The following is a 17039-nucleotide window of genomic DNA, read 5'->3' as shown; positions in this document are numbered from 1 at the left end:
TTGAAAAAATAAACAGTTCTTACCTCATGATGTCCTGTAGAGTGCATGCCAGCAACTTTGCTGGACTATGCATTTTGTCATAAATTTGGATGCCAGTGACGAATGGGTGTGGCCTTTTGGTTGTGACCGAGTTGCGTGTTCTCCCTTCCAAGGTTTTTCTCTCTTTGCGGGAATCAATGTACTTCAATTTTTCCAATGCTGGCATGCTCAGGTTAAAGGCTTTTGTGCAGCAGGTTTGCTTTCTGACATGCAGAAACAGCTTGCCCAGGTCTGCTACTGCGGAAAGCACTGAACTCTGGTATGATGCATTTTAGCAACCGTCAGCCAGAGTTCTGTGTCTGGGAATGAAGTCCTTTTCTCTGGCTCTTCCAACTCATACTTACCTGGCAGGGGAGATACCATGATCAAGAAGGTGGTTCACCCAGGGCGAGGCTTAACCATTGCACTCCGGTTATGCTGACCCCTGCGAATTCCCCAAATGTGGGAATCTCGACTGCATAATTTGTGGTAGTGGGGGACTGCGTTCGCGCTCTCCCCTGAACATACTGTTGAAAAAATAAACAGTTCTTACCTCATGATGTCCTGTAGAGTGCATGCCAGCCAGAGTTCTGTGTCTGGGATCAAGTCTTTTCTCACTGCCATGACATGGCAGGCACCGAGTTGCGTGTTCACCCTTCCAAGGTCTGCGGGAATCAATGTACTTCAATTTCCAATGTGGCATCTCAGGTTGCTTTTGTGCAGCATGCTGACATGCGAAACAGCTTGCCCTGAACTGCTACTGTTGAAAGCACTGAACTCTGGTATGATGCATTTTAGAGTGCATGCCAGAGTTCTGTGCTGGGAATGAAGCCTTTTCTCCCTTCCAACCATACTTGATCAAGAAGGTGGTTCACCCAGGGCGAGGCTTAACCATTGCACTCCGGTTATGCTGACCTTGCGAATTCCCCAATGTGGCATCTCGACTGCATAATTTGTGGTAGTGGGGGACTGCGTTCGCGCCTCTCCCCTGAACATAATGTTGAAAAATAAACAGTTCTTACCTCATGATGTCCTGTAGAGTGCATGCAACTTTGCTGGACTATGCATTTTGTCATAAATTTAGATGCCAGTGACGAATGGGTGTGGCCTTTTGGTTGTGACCGAGTTGCGTGTTCTCCCTTCCAAGGTTTTTCTCTCTTTGCGGGAATCAATGTACTTCAATTTTCCAATGCTGGCATGCTCAGGTTAAAGGCTTTTGTGCAGCAGGTTTGCTTTCTGACATGCAGAAACAGCTTGCCCAGGTCTGCTACTGCGGAAAGCACTGAACTCTGGTATGATGCATTTTAGCAACCGTCAGCCAGAGTTCTGTGTCTGGGAATGAAGTCCTTTTCTCTGGCTCTTCCAACTCATACTTACCTGGCAGGGGAGATACCATGATCAAGAAGGTGGTTCACCCAGGGCGAGGCTTAACCATTGCACTCCGGTTATGCTGACCCCTGCGAATTCCCCAAATGTGGGAATCTCGACTGCATAATTTGTGGTAGTGGGGGACTGCGTTCGCGCTCTCTCCCCTGAACATACTGTTGAAAAAATAAACAGTTCTTACCTCATGATGTCCTGTAGAGTGCATGCAAGCAACTTTGCTGGACTATGCATTTTGTCATAAATTTGGATGCCAGTGACGAATGGGTGTGGCCTTTTGGTTGTGACCGAGTTGCGTGTTCTCCCTTCCAAGGTTTTTCTCTCTTTGCGGGAATCAATGTACTTCAATTTTTCCAATGCTGGCATGCTCAGGTTAAAGGCTTTTGTGCAGCAGGTTTGCTTCCTGACATGCAGAAACAGCTTGCCCAGGTCTGCTACTGCGGAAAGCACTGAACTCTGGTATGATGCATTTTAGCAACCGTCAGCCAGAGTTCTGTGTCTGGGAATGAAGTCCTTTTCTCTGGCTCTTCCAACTCATACTTACCTGGCAGGGGAGATACCATGATCAAGAAGGTGGTTCACCCAGGGCGAGGCTTAACCATTGCACTCCGGTTATGCTGACCCCTGCGAATTCCCCAAATGTGGGAATCTCGACTGCATAATTTGTGGTAGTGGGGGACTGCGTTCGCGCTCTCCCCTGAACATACTGTTGAAAAATAAACAGTTCTTACCTCATGATGTCCTGTAGAGTGCATGCCAGCAACTTTGCTGGACTATGCATTTTGTCATAAATTTGGATGCCAGTGACGAATGGGTGTGGCCTTTTGGTTGTGACCGAGTTGCGTGTTCTCCCTTCCAAGGTTTTTCTCTCTTTGCGGGAATCAATGTACTTCAATTTTTCCAATGCTGGCATGCTCAGGTTAAAGGCTTTTGTGCAGCAGGTTTGCTTTCTGACATGCAGAAACAGCTTGCCCAGGTCTGCTACTGCGGAAAGCACTGAACTCTGGTATGATGCATTTTAGCAACCGTCAGCCAGAGTTCTGTGTCTGGGAATGAAGTCCTTTTCTCTGGCTCTTCCAACTCATACTTACCTGGCAGGGGAGATACCATGATCAAGAAGGTGGTTCACCCAGGGCGAGGCTTAACCATTGCACTCCGGTTATGCTGACCCCTGCGAATTCCCCAAATGTGGGAATCTCGACTGCATAATTTGTGGTAGTGGGGGACTGCGTTCGCGCTCTCCCCCAAACATACTGTTGAAAAAATAAACAGTTCTTACCTCATGATGTCCTGTAGAGTGCATGCAAGCAACTTTGCTGGACTATGCATTTTGTCATAAATTTGGATGCCAGTGACGAATGGGTGTGGCCTTTTGGTTGTGACCGAGTTGCGTGTTCTCCCTTCCAAGGTTTTTCTCTCTTTGCGGGAATCAATGTACTTCAATTTTTCCAATGCTGGCATGCTCAGGTTAAAGGCTTTTGTGCAGCAGGTTTGCTTTCTGACATGCAGAAACAGCTTGCCCAGGTCTGCTACTGCGGAAAGCACTGAACTCTGGTATGATGCATTTTAGCAACCGTCAGCCAGAGTTCTGTGTCTGGGAATGAAGTCCTTTTCTCTGGCTCTTCCAACTCATACTTACCTGGCAGGGGAGATACCATGATCAAGAAGGTGGTTCACCCAGGGCGAGGCTTAACCATTGCACTCCGGTTATGCTGACCCCTGCGAATTCCCCAAATGTGGGAATCTCGACTGCATAATTTGTGGTAGTGGGGGACTGCGTTCGCGCTCTCCCCTGAACATACTGTTGAAAAAAAAACAGTTCTTACCTCATGATGTCCTGTAGAGTGCATGCCAGCAACTTTGCTGGACTATGCATTTTGTCATAAATTTGGATGCCAGTGACGAATGGGTGTGGCCTTTTGGTTGTGACCGAGTTGCGTGTTCTCCCTTCCAAGGTTTTTCTCTCTTTGCGGGAATCAATGTACTTCAATTTTTCCAATGCTGGCATGCTCAGGTTAAAGGCTTTTGTGCAGCAGGTTTGCTTTCTGACATGCAGAAACAGCTTGCCCAGGTCTGCTACTGCGGAAAGCACTGAACTCTGGTATGATGCATTTTAGCAACCGTCAGCCAGAGTTCTGTGTCTGGGAATGAAGTCCTTTTCTCTGGCTCTTCCAACTCATACTTACCTGGCAGGGGAGATACCATGATCAAGAAGGTGGTTCACCCAGGGCGAGGCTTAACCATTGCACTCCGGTTATGCTGACCCCTGCGAATTCCCCAAATGTGGGAATCTCGACTGCATAATTTGTGGTAGTGGGGGACTGCGTTCGCGCTCTCCCCTGAACATACTGTTGAAAAAATAAACAGTTCTTACCTCATGATGTCCTGTAGAGTGCATGCCAGCAACTTTGCTGGACTATGCATTTTGTCATAAATTTGGATGCCAGTGACGAATGGGTGTGGCCTTTTGGTTGTGACCGAGTTGCGTGTTCTCCCTTCCAAGGTTTTTCTCTCTTTGCGGGAATCAATGTACTTCAATTTTTCCAATGCTGGCATGCTCAGGTTAAAGGCTTTTGTGCAGCAGGTTTGCTTTCTGACATGCAGAAACAGCTTGCCCAGGTCTGCTACTGCGGAAAGCACTGAACTCTGGTATGATGCATTTTAGCAACCGTCAGCCAGAGTTCTGTGTCTGGGAATGAAGTCCTTTTCTCTGGCTCTTCCAACTCATACTTACCTGGCAGGGGAGATACCATGATCAAGAAGGTGGTTCACCCAGGGCGAGGCTTAACCATTGCACTCCGGTTATGCTGACCCTGCGAATTCCCCAAATGTGGGAATCTCGACTGCATAATTTGTGGTAGTGGGGGACTGCGTTCGCGCTCTCCCCTGAACATAATGTTGAAAAAAAAACAGTTCTTACCTCATGATGTCCTGTAGAGTGCATGCAAGCAACTTTGCTGGACTATGCATTTTGTCATAAATTTGGATGCCAGTGACGAATGGGTGTGGCCTTTTGGTTGTGACCGAGTTGCGTGTTCTCCCTTCCAAGTTTTTCTCTCTTTGCGGGAATCAATGTACTTCAATTTTTCCAATGCTGGCATGCTCAGGTTAAAGGCTTTTGTGCAGCAGGTTTGCTTCCTGACATGCAGAAACAGCTTGCCCAGGTCTGCTACTGCGGAAAGCACTGAACTCTGGTATGATGCATTTTAGCAACCGTCAGCCAGAGTTCTGTGTCTGGGAATGAAGTCCTTTTCTCTGGCTCTTCCAACTCATACTTACCTGGCAGGGGAGATACCATGATCAAGAAGGTGGTTCACCCAGGGCGAGGCTTAACCATTGCACTCCGGTTATGCTGACCCCTGCGAATTCCCCAAATGTGGGAATCTCGACTGCATAATTTGTGGTAGTGGGGGACTGCGTTCGCGCTCTCCCCTGAACATAATGTTGAAAAAAAAACCAGTTCTTACCTCATGATGTCCTGTAGAGTGCATGCCAGCAACTTTGCTGGACTATGCATTTTGTCATAAATTTAGATGCCAGTGACGAATGGGTGTGGCCTTTTGGTTGTGACCGAGTTGCGTGTTCTCCCTTCCAAGGTTTTTCTCTCTTTGCGGGAATCAATGTACTTCAATTTTTCCAATGCTGGCATGCTCAGGTTAAAGGCTTTTGTGCAGCAGGTTTGCTTTCTGACATGCAGAAACAGCTTGCCCAGGTCTGCTACTGCGGAAAGCACTGAACTCTGGTATGATGCATTTTAGCAACCGTCAGCCAGAGTTCTGTGTCTGGGAATGAAGTCCTTTTCTCTGGCTCTTCCAACTCATACTTACCTGGCAGGGGAGATACCATGATCAAGAAGGTGGTTCACCCAGGGCGAGGCTTAACCATTGCACTCCGGTTATGCTGACCCCTGCGAATTCCCCAAATGTGGGAATCTCGACTGCATAATTTGTGGTAGTGGGGGACTGCGTTCGCGCTCTCCCCTGAACATACTGTTGAAAAATAAACAGTTCTTACCTCATGATGTCCTGTAGAGTGCATGCCAGCAACTTTGCTGGACTATGCATTTTGTCATAAATTTGGATGCCAGTGACGAATGGGTGTGGCCTTTTGGTTGTGACCGAGTTGCGTGTTCTCCCTTCCAAGGTTTTTCTCTCTTTGCGGGAATCAATGTACTTCAATTTTTCCAATGCTGGCATGCTCAGGTTAAAGGCTTTTGTGCAGCAGGTTTGCTTTCTGACATGCAGAAACAGCTTGCCCAGGTCTGCTACTGCGGAAAGCACTGAACTCTGGTATGATGCATTTTAGCAACCGTCAGCCAGAGTTCTGTGTCTGGGAATGAAGTCCTTTTCTCTGGCTCTTCCAACTGATACTTACCTGGCAGGGGAGATACCATGATCAAGAAGGTGGTTCACCCAGGGCGAGGCTTAACCATTGCACTCCGGTTATGCTGACCCCTGCGAGCGGCGATGCGCCGAATGGTAGTGCAATTATCCTTGAGTGTCATAGGTCAAGAGTCTGTGTTAGCTAGTCATTTACATATGCCTTCCCCCCAAGGAGGATCTTCAAGGAGTTGACTGTACATGTGACCTTTGACATCATCAAAACAAACAGTAAGGTTCCCTATCTGTCAAGAAATAAAGGGATACAGTTTGTGTATTAATGCACATCACTGATCCAAAGTTGCTGTTTATATTAAAACTTTATAATAGTTGCAATGGCACATCACAATTTCATAGTTGCACTAAGCATAATCCTCTGCATTCATTTTAATTACTTTTAGTCTTCTTAGTTGCACACCAAGTCCCACCTGGTATGCTTCTTCATGGCTTTGTCATGTTAATCAACAGAAGGAATGATTAAATGTATGTATTGCAATACCGTTGCTATATTTTAAGTGTGTATGGACAAAAGCTATTCAAAAGTCTGTCAGTGTAATTCTTTTGCTCCCTTTCTTTCAATAAAGTAGCTGGATTCAAAAGAAATGTATGGTTGTGTGAGCACTTTTTTATTTTCCCTAGACACCACTTATTCATATGCTTAGGATGAAGGATTAGATGTATTTATTGTAATACCTTTGCTATATTTCGTGTGTGTGTGTGTGTGTGTGTGTGTGTGTGTGTGTGTGTGTGTGTGTGTGTGTGTGTGTGTGTGTACAAAAGTGATTAAAAAGTCATGCCATGTAATTCTGCTTGCTCCTCCACTTAGTCATATGCCTCTTATGGCACTTAACTGTTTTTCCAACAGAAGCCATTTGTTTATATATTGTTTATAGGCCATTATGGGGGCATTTTGAAAAGTGTGATGCACATTTAAAGGCATTTGTTACTCTATAGGCCCCATGTCTTCACTTTAAATTATTCTGCAACATGTGTTGAATCCTTTGACAATGAATCAATTTACAGACACTCTCATGACTCATTGTGACTGAATTTTATTCAGTACTGCAGCAAACTTGCCAGTATCCAAGTTAAAGAGCAATGTTGACACCAGAACACAGTAAACAGCTGATGACAGTGCAGAGAACAAAAGATAAGGGGCACTTTAAGACCAGAGAACATAGAATGTAGAACAGTCAAACTTATACACAAGAACTATATAAACTATTTACAATGGCCCTCACAAAGTGCATGACATGTTTTATTTAACCAGGTAGAAAACACTGCTCAAATGTAATAACTAGCCAAAATACAGTTAGTGCAAATTGGGGTCTGGTTAGTGATGTAGCTGAGTAATAACACAATATATATGAATACACAGTCTATATGAAAGCTGAAATTTAGTAAAGAGTCAGTATACAGTTAGTGCAAGTTGTGGTCTAGTTAGTAATATGATAAGGTAAAGTAATTTAGACTATTAGTCCCACACTGGGGAAAATTCCTGTGCTACAGCAGCTCAGAAGAGAAAAAAATACACATCAGAATAACACAGATACACTAAGTTGATTAAAAAAAAGAAAGTGTAAGAAATAGAAAACACATAATTAGTTATTATAATAAAAGTAATAAAACAAACATATTTCCAAAATAAACACCCTTATATAAACAGACAGTATATAAACAGATATACAGATGAGTAAGATGCGGATGAATAGAAATAAAATATTGCATAGTTGAATGTAACAGAGTAATAAAAATAGATAAATATGTATAGTGCAGAATATTGCCCAGTGATGGCTCGTATCACAGAAACAGTGCTACATTATAATGTATTAAAGAGTTTGACTGCTGCTTAAATTAAGAATCTTCAGAAGCACTCCTTCATGCACTGAGGGTGCCGCAGTTTGCTGAAGGAGCTGCTCAGTGTCAATAACACAATAAACATGAATAGGCAGTCTAAAAAAATGTTAAAATGTAGGAAAGAGTTAATATACAGTTAGTGCAAATATGTATATATAAATGCTGAAATGGTCAAATAGGGAAACAGTGCAGAGGACCAATGGTGCCACGTTAAAGGGCACTTGTAAGACCAGACCCCGCATAAAAACTCAAAACGTAGAACATTAACACATATATACACTATTTACAATATACACTATTTATAATGGGCCAGACGTGTCCTTCTCCAATCCATCCACAACAGAGACAAAATGTTCAAAGTTTTTAAATTTTCTGTTCTCCAGTCCTTGGAGGGTGAAATGTTGATTGCAGGGCAAAATGTCTTTTTTTGGTATTTTTTGTGTCCCTGTATTTTGTGCCCGCACGCCTTGCAGGTCGGGAGATGCTGCACCCTCTTAAGCTTAACGCCCAGTCCTGTGGGGTGGTCTGACATTTTCCTCTTGTACTGTGTCGATCGAGACCATGACGATCCTACCACAGGGTTCTGCCCAGAGGCCGGCTGAACAGCTGGTCTGATGGGCACAGGCGGAGTGATCGGGACGGACGCCTGACCAGCAGGCTGCGTGGAGGAGGGGCCCGCAGACTGGGAAACAAAGGGCAGCACAGGCCTGGTGATGGTGGAGGTGGCGGGGATTCTCCTAACCGGCAGAGGCAGTGGTGGCTGAGGAGGAAGCTGTGGAAGAGGCTGTGGCGTCGTCACCAGCATGTTGGTCCGTCCCTTCAAGACCTTTGTGCCGGCTGTGCTGGGCGTGGGGACATACTCCATAACGGGGTAGTCAGGTGGTGGGAGGACGGCAGGCTGGCGTGGTGCAGGAGGCAGCTTTTCAGATGACACCGAGTTGGTCTTGGAGATGACGGCTGGCTGCCTGGTGGCGTGCAGGTTCACCAGCCTCTCTTGCTGGCGGATGAAGTCCCTCACTGTTTTTGTGTTTATTTTTGGGAGAGGGATGCCTGCCTTGCACAGGACTGGGTCATCCACCAAGACTCTGTGCTGGATCCTGTCATAGGCATTAAGGATCCTGGTTTTCTCGGGGCTGGAGCGAGAGGCCTTAGGGGCGCGCAGCCACAGGAGCTTGACAAGCACATACATGAGGCGATTGTTCTGCATACTGATGTCCTGCTGTGCTGGCGCGTACCTTTTGGCCATCTTGACTCTCTGGATCAAGGCGGCGTCAGCAAGATCATCCCTCTTGGTTCGGCAGTACAATGTGTTGCCCCAGTGTGTGCGGTACAGCTGGTGGTATTTCTGCGGCTGCTTGTCGTGCTCCTCCACCGCATTCCAGGATTCAAGGACCCTGTTCCTTTGCTCCGTGTTGAGGAGCAGCTTCAGGTCTGTCAAGCCGACCTCCACCAGCGCAGCACAGAAGGCCTCCAGCTTCTTAAACCCGGGCAGAGGATTGTCACTGCAGACATCCTCCTGTAAAACACACACGGAGACACACACCCAGAGAAAAGTAGGTAAGTTCCAGTGCGTACAATATCTTGTTTTTTAGCGGTCACATGTATCACTCTATATTCTTCTATCAGACAAGTAGGTACTCTACTCACAAATGCCGGAGGGTTGACCGTAGCAGTCTCACTGCTGATTAATGTCATGTGGGGCTCAACAGCAGGATGGTCCTCGTCGCTCTGGTACGCCTCGTCCGCTTCGGCATCTGGGTCGGCCTGCCCGGGCTGAATGACCTCCTCCTCTGCCCGGGACCGTCGTTGACGATGCCCTTAAGAGAGAAGGACTCTCCCGTGCTCTGGCTGAAAAGATATTCCAGCCCAAGCAGCTCGTCCGACTGGACGTCGGCAGGGGCCCGGAAGTTCTCCTCCACAGTCTCACCAAACAGCAGCTGGCAGCGGGCATTGAGGCGGTCAATGAGTGGCGCTGAGTAGACTCGGTGGTGCCGGCCTCTGCCCTTAAATACGGCGTCCGAGCTGCGGTTGGAGTTCCACCTGGCAATTCCACTGATGAGGTAGACCTGGTAAGGCCGTGCCGCACAGTGTGGACCTGAACATCACAACAACAGGTATCAGGTATTATTGGGCAGGTATGCACAAAAACAAGGAATTTGACTTCGGATTATCTTTCTCTCAAAGTAAAACACTCACTTATAATGATAAAAACAGAAATAGAAGTATACAGTATAACAATGGAGTTTTAATAGAGAAAATTATACAACAACAATTGAAGAGAGAGAAGGAATAGTGCAATAGTGTTCTGAGATTAAGATTTAAATTTAAATACAGTGCAAGACAGTTCAGTGCAATGGTTATATAGTAATAATAAAAGTGTAAGATTGAAAATATTCATGAGGTACATGAACAGGACAGTGTTGATTGGCTTTATTACGTGTAAGGGTAGGGCTATTTCTTACCAGTATTATTAAAGTATTACAAAAGTGACACGTGTTGTCTTTTTATGCTGTTAAAGAAGTCATTTGTCCCTTTAGATTACCTGGAATCATATGGGGCAGTGACTTGTGGAACCCCTCCAGGCTGTTGCTCCCACGCAGGCCCTTGTAATAAGGTAGGTCCACACCATTGATGGTCGTTGTGCGAGCAACCCGGTACATGGCCATGCCTGGTGGGTCCTGGATGCATTCCAGGTGTCGCTGCTGGCTGGCCCACATCTCATCAATGGCTGCTGTAAACATAAAACACACACACACACACACACACACACACAGGTGCATGGTGAGCTGTTGTTGTTTTGCACATGTGTGTGTGTGTGTGTGTGTGTGTGTGTGTGTGTGTGTGTGTGTGTGTGTGTGTGCGCATGATTGAGGTGTTTTTTCTTACCAGGGGACTTAAAGAGGCTGACGCCGCTCTCGTCGAGCCCTGCTGGACCCTTGAGCTCTTCAATGACCAGGTGGACAAGACGAAATGTCTCCTGGGCACCAAGGGTGAGACGCCGGACATGGTGTTGCAGCTGGTCTCGGGAGATGTAACGCCGGACCACATCCTCGTCCGTCACCACCTCCAGTGTGGTCGGGTCTTTGGCCCTCACAGCCGTGATGAGTAGCTGGAGGTCCTCACGGTTATAGGCCAGCACTGCCCCGCCCAGCGCAGACTTGAAGGCGGCATACTTGGAGTGGGCCTCGGTCCGCAGAGCAGCATCGAAGCGATGGATCCAGTGGAAAATGTCCAGCCTAACCACCATCCCGTTGTCCACCCAAGGCTGGAAGAGCGTCTCCACGGCCGTCGGACCCTGTGCCTTGCAGCACCCCCTGTCAATGTAAAGGATCTTGGGTACGGGTTGATTGGCGAGCCGGAACCGCTCCACCACGCCATGGCACATGGGCCCAAGCTTCTCCACAGACTCCTCACAGGTGAGGACAAAGGACACAATCTGGGAGAACTCGTTGCCGATGCTGGTGAACCACTCGGCCGAGCCCTTGCCCTCCCCAGACAATTTCTTCACCACCTACAACAAAACAAACAAATACACACAGTTAAGTTTAGTTTTGCATAATGTGGTGATTCCCTGTGACCACTTGTATGTCAACACACTTTGGTTAACTTGCCTTCTTTGTGGAGTCCATTTTCAGGACGATGCCAAACGTGGAGAGTATCTGGCTCCGGTAGTCCTGAACGTTGTCTGCCTCGGCCAGGAGGAAGGCGTGCCGCAGGAGACGTGCGCAGGGTAGCTCTCTGGGAAGAGGTGCCGCCTGGAAGTCCCCGTGGCCCAATGCAGAGACGATGCCTCCAGGTTTCACCAAGGCCATGAGGAGCGTGGTGTAGAGGTCTTTCCTCTGATGGTAGTCCTCCATGTGGTTCTCCTGCACCTGCCGCCACACCTTAATCATAGTGTTACCCTCTGTGCGGTCACGCAGGAGGCGGATAACAGTTTTGTCCACCCCACGCTTTGCGGTCAGCACGGCCGGAAACCTGGCCCGATGAGCCTCGCTCAGCTGCTGCAGGATGACGTCGTCCCACGCCAGCCACCGACCCATGGGACCACTCTCTCCGCCCCTGGCAGCCTTGAGACACGGCCCGCAGGAAACGACCTCTGTTGCCATGGTGTACCAACCGGACACATCGCAGATGTGACGTACCTAAAACACACATCAGAGAGAGAGCGAGAGAGGGAGGAAGGGAGAGAGAGAGATCACGCATCAATCACAGATCAGCATTCATGTGTCTTAAGTAGTCAATACTGATGTAAGTATTACTCTAAACACAAGTGTGAAGAGACTGAGCCTTACCCTGGTGTGGTAACCAGACTTGGTGAGGTGCGTGTTGCCTCCGGCCCCAGCGCACTTATCACCGCGCGGACACTTCAGGGAGCACCGCCACACTCCAATGGGGCGCCAGAAGAAGACACGGCTGCGGAAAAAGGCCTGTGGAGCGGGGATGCCGCCGCTAACAAAGCCGGGTGGCTCAGGGGGGTAAAACCACATCCGGTCAGACTTCAGGACGCGCCGCCTTCTAATGATGCCTTTTATGTCCTTATACATTTGCACAGGTGTAAAGAGGCCTCTCTCGCTGTCCTCCTTCAGCCAGGGGATGTCTGCAGAGGGGATGCCATGGGACTCTTCCCACAGCCGCACCCATCCTTCCAGCTCCACCTGCAAGACGAGACATACAACACACAGCATTTAGTTATTCATTTTCCGTAATGTGGTTGTAAGTAACCAGGGATTTTATGAAATGCATTAACATTGCTTGTGTATGTTGTGATTTTAAACTTACAGGAGAGTCACTCTGCGGCAAGGTGGTACCAGACGCAGGCTGGCTGTTGGAGGTCGATGGCGGCTCCTCAGGGCGAGCATCAGGGGAGACTGACCAGGCGCTGAAGATGGCAGGGGCGTCTGCTGCTTGGTACTCTCACTAAAGGCAGCCTTGCTGGTGGAGGGCAGTGAGGGCAGCTGGGGCTTCTGCTGCTTGCTGCGCTTTGCTTTTTTGCTGGTAGACAGAGGAGACTGCTCGGGACGCTCTGCAGTTGCTGGCACACTGGTGGAGAGCGGCGGCTGTTTGGGATGGGATTTGTTGGGCAAGAGCTCCCCATGGCTCTCAAAGGTGACGAGGGCATCCACCAACATGGTGTCGTCCAGAGTCTCATCGGACCATGATGAGTGGGAGGTGACAGCTGCTGCAGGGGACCTTGAAGAGCTGGAAGTGGCGGCAGCAGGAGTGGCATCCTGTGGAGGCTTCTGTGAATTACAGGAGGATAGTGTGAGCTTTTTAATCTAAAGAACCTGAATTGGACAGGTTTGCATAAACAAACTAAGAATGTGATACTAGGATTTTGCTGTCAAAGTACAACACAATTACTTCTCATATAAAGAATAAAACAGAAATGACATTTAGAAATATAAAAATTACCTATAAGTATACAGTATAACACTACAAATTTACTAAAAATATACAATAACAAATTGAAGAGAGGGAAGGAATAGGAATATTGGTCTGAAATTAAGATTTAATTATAAATATAGTGAGAGACAGTTCAGTGCAATAGTCATACATAGGACAAATCTATCTGTAAAATTCTGTTTATAATAGTATTAATTTCTATATTTATACACTAATTATCATTCACTCACTCAAAATCACTAAAAATCCTTTGCTCCTAAGTTGCCAGTAGGCCTAAAACAATGTAGTTACCTCTTTGTCAAGAATGTAGTGACGAAAGCGCTTGAGTGACTTGGAGGTGATGTCGCTCTCCTTCATCAGCAGCCACTGCTTGACAGATGAGTGAGCCTCCTGCGCCATCTTCCGCTCTTGCTCACTCCCAGCTCCAAGGTCTACCTGGTGGTGCTTGTGCAGACTGTACCACTGCCACATCTCAAGAAAAGTAAAGGACCTGAAGCGGCCCATGCCGTAAATGGCCCTGTCAATATTGATCTCAAGGTGGCAGGAGACTGGTGGAAAGAGCTGCACGTAGTTCAGCAGGCTGTCCTTCACCCACTCATCGTTGATGGCTGCACGCCTCCCTGGCTGACGGCTCTCCTTGATGTGGCGGTCATGAGACTGAAATACATACATATGTCATTGTTAGTTTCAGTAAAGGGAAACTGTAGTGTGGTTTGGTTTGGTTTTCTGGGAAATGCTCAGTGTTGGAGAGTTGTTTCAAACATGTTATACATTATGGATTACTAGTTACTGCCTTCTGAGAGTAATTACTTATTACAATATTACTGTCTCTGCGTTGTAATGCATGTTACTGAGATTGTAACAGGTATAATATTACCAAAGATGTATTAGTAATGCGTTATATTGCGTATTAGAATAAATAACTGTAATTGCGTTACTTTGTGACTCTTTTTTACTCCCAACACTGGAAATGCTTACTATTTGACGTATCCCACGTCGTTCTCCACCAACCACTTGAAGGTCCTACCAGTGTAGCGCCCAAATGTTAACATCAGCTTTCCTAGGTACTGTGCCTCAGTGGGCCTTTCCAGACCACAGCTCCTTTTTGCTGAAGACAAAACAGGTTATAACCTTAGTGAACAAGCATGCAAAAGCTCTAGTGTACCACATTAGGCTGTCATTGCTTGTAGTATAACTGCAATTCAAAGATGTTACCTTCCTCGAAGGCAGTCTTGGGATCCCTCAGCCTGTGGTCCTGTGGTCCCGCAAACTGACTTCTTCCCTGCTGGGCCTTGGCTTCCTTTGAAGCTTTTAGCAGGCATTGTTGCCTCTCCGCAGGTAGGCTGGTGTCGACAATTTGGAGGGCTGGCAGCAAAGGATCCATGTCCTGAAATTGGCAACAGACTATTATCAATACCTGATATTGGCAACAGGCTTTTATCAAAATCCTAGTTACCTTCAGTACGGCCTGTTGACGGTGTGCAGGGGCCTCTGGGTTGACAATGATCTTTGCTTAAAGATACTGAAACACACTTAAACAGTAACAGCACATTAGTATTTTTATTTTAATATTTCATATAATGTATTCAGTTTCTAATATGACAATGCATGTTGGTGTACAAAAGGTCATTGATACCCTTTTATCACACAGCGAGGGAGGAGGAAGTGTCAGAGCAGAATGACAACTGCTCAATCCTGATTAATCTTCTGATGAATATATTTTTGAGGTTGAGTTTATATAACTTCTGAAGTTGACATTTTATCCACTTTTCAGCTTCCCTCTTACAACGTTTGTATGCCAACTTTACACTCAAAATCACTTTAAAAAAATCCTTTGCTCCAAAAGTTGCCAGTAGGCCTAAAACATGTCTGTCAATTTCTATTTGATGAATGCATTCCTGAGATGGCACGTGCTGAGATGGTATAGCATGAACAGAAACATGAATTAGGTTAGTAATATGTAAAAGTTACAAATAATATAAAATAACAGCAACAATAACCTTATTCTGCAACATGATTTTTCCAGCAGTAGTTGAGTTATTTAACAACTAGGCTGACTAAAGCTTTTTTGTTAAGATATAATGAGGGATTCTTTCACTCTGGTGACTGTCTTCACTGTCTTCACTGTCTTTTACTGTCTTTTTTACTGTCTGTCTTTTTTACTGTCTGTCATTAATGAAAACTACGCAGACCAGGCCTATGCTTAGTCTGTCATAACAAGTTAGTAACGTTAACGTTCGCAGTAACTTTTACGTAAACGGCGTACTCTTAACAATGTTCCGCAGTGGCTAGACAACATATACAATGTAATGTATTATTTAATAGGCTAATAGAAAATTGAATGAACGTTTAGCGGTAACTACAGCCTGGGTCTGTCGGAGGTTTCTTCGCCACTGTCGCAATCAATGCTCTGGTCGGCAGAATAGTCGGGTCCTTTTAAATTATAGAATGTGTTTTATACCTAGCTACTCTATCTGTAAAATGTCTTGAGATAACCCATTATGAATTGATATTATAAATAAAATTGAATTGAATTTAACGGTAGGCTAGCCGGTCAACAGGACTTTTTTAGTCAACTTAGGCTATGGCTAACTTTAGTTGATAGTTAATAGTTTACCAAACGATAAAAAAAATTCAGGCATTGTAAAAATTTAAGCAGTGAGTGTTATAAACAATTATTTCATTCAAACTTACCAGGGTAGGTAACGACGATCGGAGATCTCCATTGACCGTAGCGTCACGTTCAGGTTTGAATGTGGGCAGGTTCAGTTAAATGCCGGCTCGGCATGTGATTGGTAGTCTACGTTGGCTGACCGAACGTAGACAGTTCGGCTCTCTGATTGGCTCAGAGTCTACAATGAACGTAGACTCTGAGCCAATGACGGACCGTAACTGTCTACGTTCAACGTAGACTTTTGCACTTCGGTAGAGAGAACGTCTGCGAGCTCCCCAAATGTGGGAATCTCGACTGCATAATTTGTGGTAGTGGGGGACTGCGTTCGCGCTCTCCCCTGAACGTAATGTTGAAAAAAAAACAGTTCTTACCTCATGATGTCCTGTAGAGTGCATGCAAGCAACTTTGCTGGACTATGCGTTTTGTCATAAATTTGGATGCCAGTGACGAATGGGTGTGGCCTTTTGGTTGTGACCGAGTTGCGTGTTCTCCCTTCCAAGGTTTTTCTCTCTTTGCGGGAATCAATGTACTTCAATTTTTCCAATGCTGGCATGCTCAGGTTAAAGGCTTTTGTGCAGCAGGTTTGCTTTCTGACATGCAGAAACAGCTTGCCCAGGTCTGCTACTGCGGAAAGCACTGAACTCTGGTATGATGCATTTTAGCAACCGTCAGCCAGAGTTCTGTGTCTGGGAATGAAGTCCTTTTCTCTGGCTCTTCCAACTCATACTTACCTGACAGGGGAGATACCATGATCAAGAAGGTGGTTCACCCAGGGCGAGGCTTAACCATTGCACTCCGGTTATGCTGACCCCTGCGAATTCCCCAAATGTGGGAATCTCGACTGCATAATTTGTTGTAGTGGGGGACTGCGTTCGCGCTCTCCCTGAACATAATGTTGAAAAAAAAAAACAGTTTCTTACCTACTGCGTTCGCGCTCTCACCTAAACATAATGTTGACGAAAAAACAGTTCTTACCTCATGATGTCCTGTAGAGTGCCTACGATTAACTTTGCTTTTACTCCACCACTAATTAGGGATGAGCGAGTACAGCATTATCTGTATCTGTATCTGTATCTGTTTACCACATGAATTATCCGATCCGGATCCGTACTCGGACTGGGCGGGGCCTAAACCGGAAGTGGTCATATTTAACCCGGAAGTGGGTCTGGTTCTCTTGAAATGTGCGGGGCTTTAACCGGTATGTTATTTAAGCATGCAATTGATGAGTGATCAAAAATTGTTATATTTATTGCTGATTTGAAAACTATTTACATGACAGCATCAGCATGAGCTTCAGATCAGTGGTGTTGTCATGGTAACAAACA

General features: G+C 46.2%; 12 non-coding genes and 1 pseudogene across 12 annotated transcripts; all 13 read left to right on the top strand.

Moving 5' to 3' along the window:
• Nucleotides 1-375: 375 nt before the first annotated feature.
• On the top strand, nt 376-539 carry LOC116679900 (U1 spliceosomal RNA). The gene has a single exon (XR_004329543.1). It is a non-coding gene; the product is annotated as a U1 spliceosomal RNA (small nuclear RNA).
• Nucleotides 540-851: 312 nt separating this feature from the next.
• LOC116679920 (U1 spliceosomal RNA) lies at nt 852-1008 on the top strand. Its single transcript, XR_004329561.1, has one exon. It is a non-coding gene; the product is annotated as a U1 spliceosomal RNA (small nuclear RNA).
• Nucleotides 1009-1387: 379 nt separating this feature from the next.
• Nucleotides 1388-1551, top strand: LOC116679959 (U1 spliceosomal RNA). Its single transcript, XR_004329599.1, has one exon. It is a non-coding gene; the product is annotated as a U1 spliceosomal RNA (small nuclear RNA).
• Nucleotides 1552-1937: 386 nt separating this feature from the next.
• LOC116679889 (U1 spliceosomal RNA) lies at nt 1938-2101 on the top strand. The gene has a single exon (XR_004329532.1). It is a non-coding gene; the product is annotated as a U1 spliceosomal RNA (small nuclear RNA).
• Nucleotides 2102-2484: 383 nt separating this feature from the next.
• LOC116679883 (U1 spliceosomal RNA) lies at nt 2485-2648 on the top strand. Its single transcript, XR_004329526.1, has one exon. It is a non-coding gene; the product is annotated as a U1 spliceosomal RNA (small nuclear RNA).
• A 384-nt stretch (nt 2649-3032) lies between these two features.
• LOC116679964 (U1 spliceosomal RNA) lies at nt 3033-3196 on the top strand. Its single transcript, XR_004329604.1, has one exon. It is a non-coding gene; the product is annotated as a U1 spliceosomal RNA (small nuclear RNA).
• Nucleotides 3197-3579: 383 nt separating this feature from the next.
• Nucleotides 3580-3743, top strand: LOC116679952 (U1 spliceosomal RNA). The gene has a single exon (XR_004329593.1). It is a non-coding gene; the product is annotated as a U1 spliceosomal RNA (small nuclear RNA).
• A 384-nt stretch (nt 3744-4127) lies between these two features.
• On the top strand, nt 4128-4290 carry LOC116679885 (U1 spliceosomal RNA). The gene has a single exon (XR_004329528.1). It is a non-coding gene; the product is annotated as a U1 spliceosomal RNA (small nuclear RNA).
• A 382-nt stretch (nt 4291-4672) lies between these two features.
• Nucleotides 4673-4836, top strand: LOC116679941 (U1 spliceosomal RNA). Its single transcript, XR_004329582.1, has one exon. It is a non-coding gene; the product is annotated as a U1 spliceosomal RNA (small nuclear RNA).
• Nucleotides 4837-5220: 384 nt separating this feature from the next.
• LOC116679930 (U1 spliceosomal RNA) lies at nt 5221-5384 on the top strand. Its single transcript, XR_004329571.1, has one exon. It is a non-coding gene; the product is annotated as a U1 spliceosomal RNA (small nuclear RNA).
• A 383-nt stretch (nt 5385-5767) lies between these two features.
• LOC116679918 (uncharacterized) lies at nt 5768-5922 on the top strand (annotated as a pseudogene).
• Nucleotides 5923-15894: 9972 nt separating this feature from the next.
• LOC116679923 (U1 spliceosomal RNA) lies at nt 15895-16054 on the top strand. Its single transcript, XR_004329564.1, has one exon. It is a non-coding gene; the product is annotated as a U1 spliceosomal RNA (small nuclear RNA).
• Nucleotides 16055-16437: 383 nt separating this feature from the next.
• LOC116679904 (U1 spliceosomal RNA) lies at nt 16438-16601 on the top strand. The gene has a single exon (XR_004329547.1). It is a non-coding gene; the product is annotated as a U1 spliceosomal RNA (small nuclear RNA).
• Nucleotides 16602-17039: the final 438 nt, after the last annotated feature.

This window comes from Etheostoma spectabile, unplaced genomic scaffold (assembly GCF_008692095.1).
Source record: "Etheostoma spectabile isolate EspeVRDwgs_2016 unplaced genomic scaffold, UIUC_Espe_1.0 scaffold00018274, whole genome shotgun sequence".
NCBI classification, from domain to species: domain Eukaryota; kingdom Metazoa; phylum Chordata; class Actinopteri; order Perciformes; family Percidae; genus Etheostoma; species Etheostoma spectabile.
Note: the sequence above shows the minus strand (reverse complement) of the source record. Positions and strands in the feature narration are given on the sequence as shown.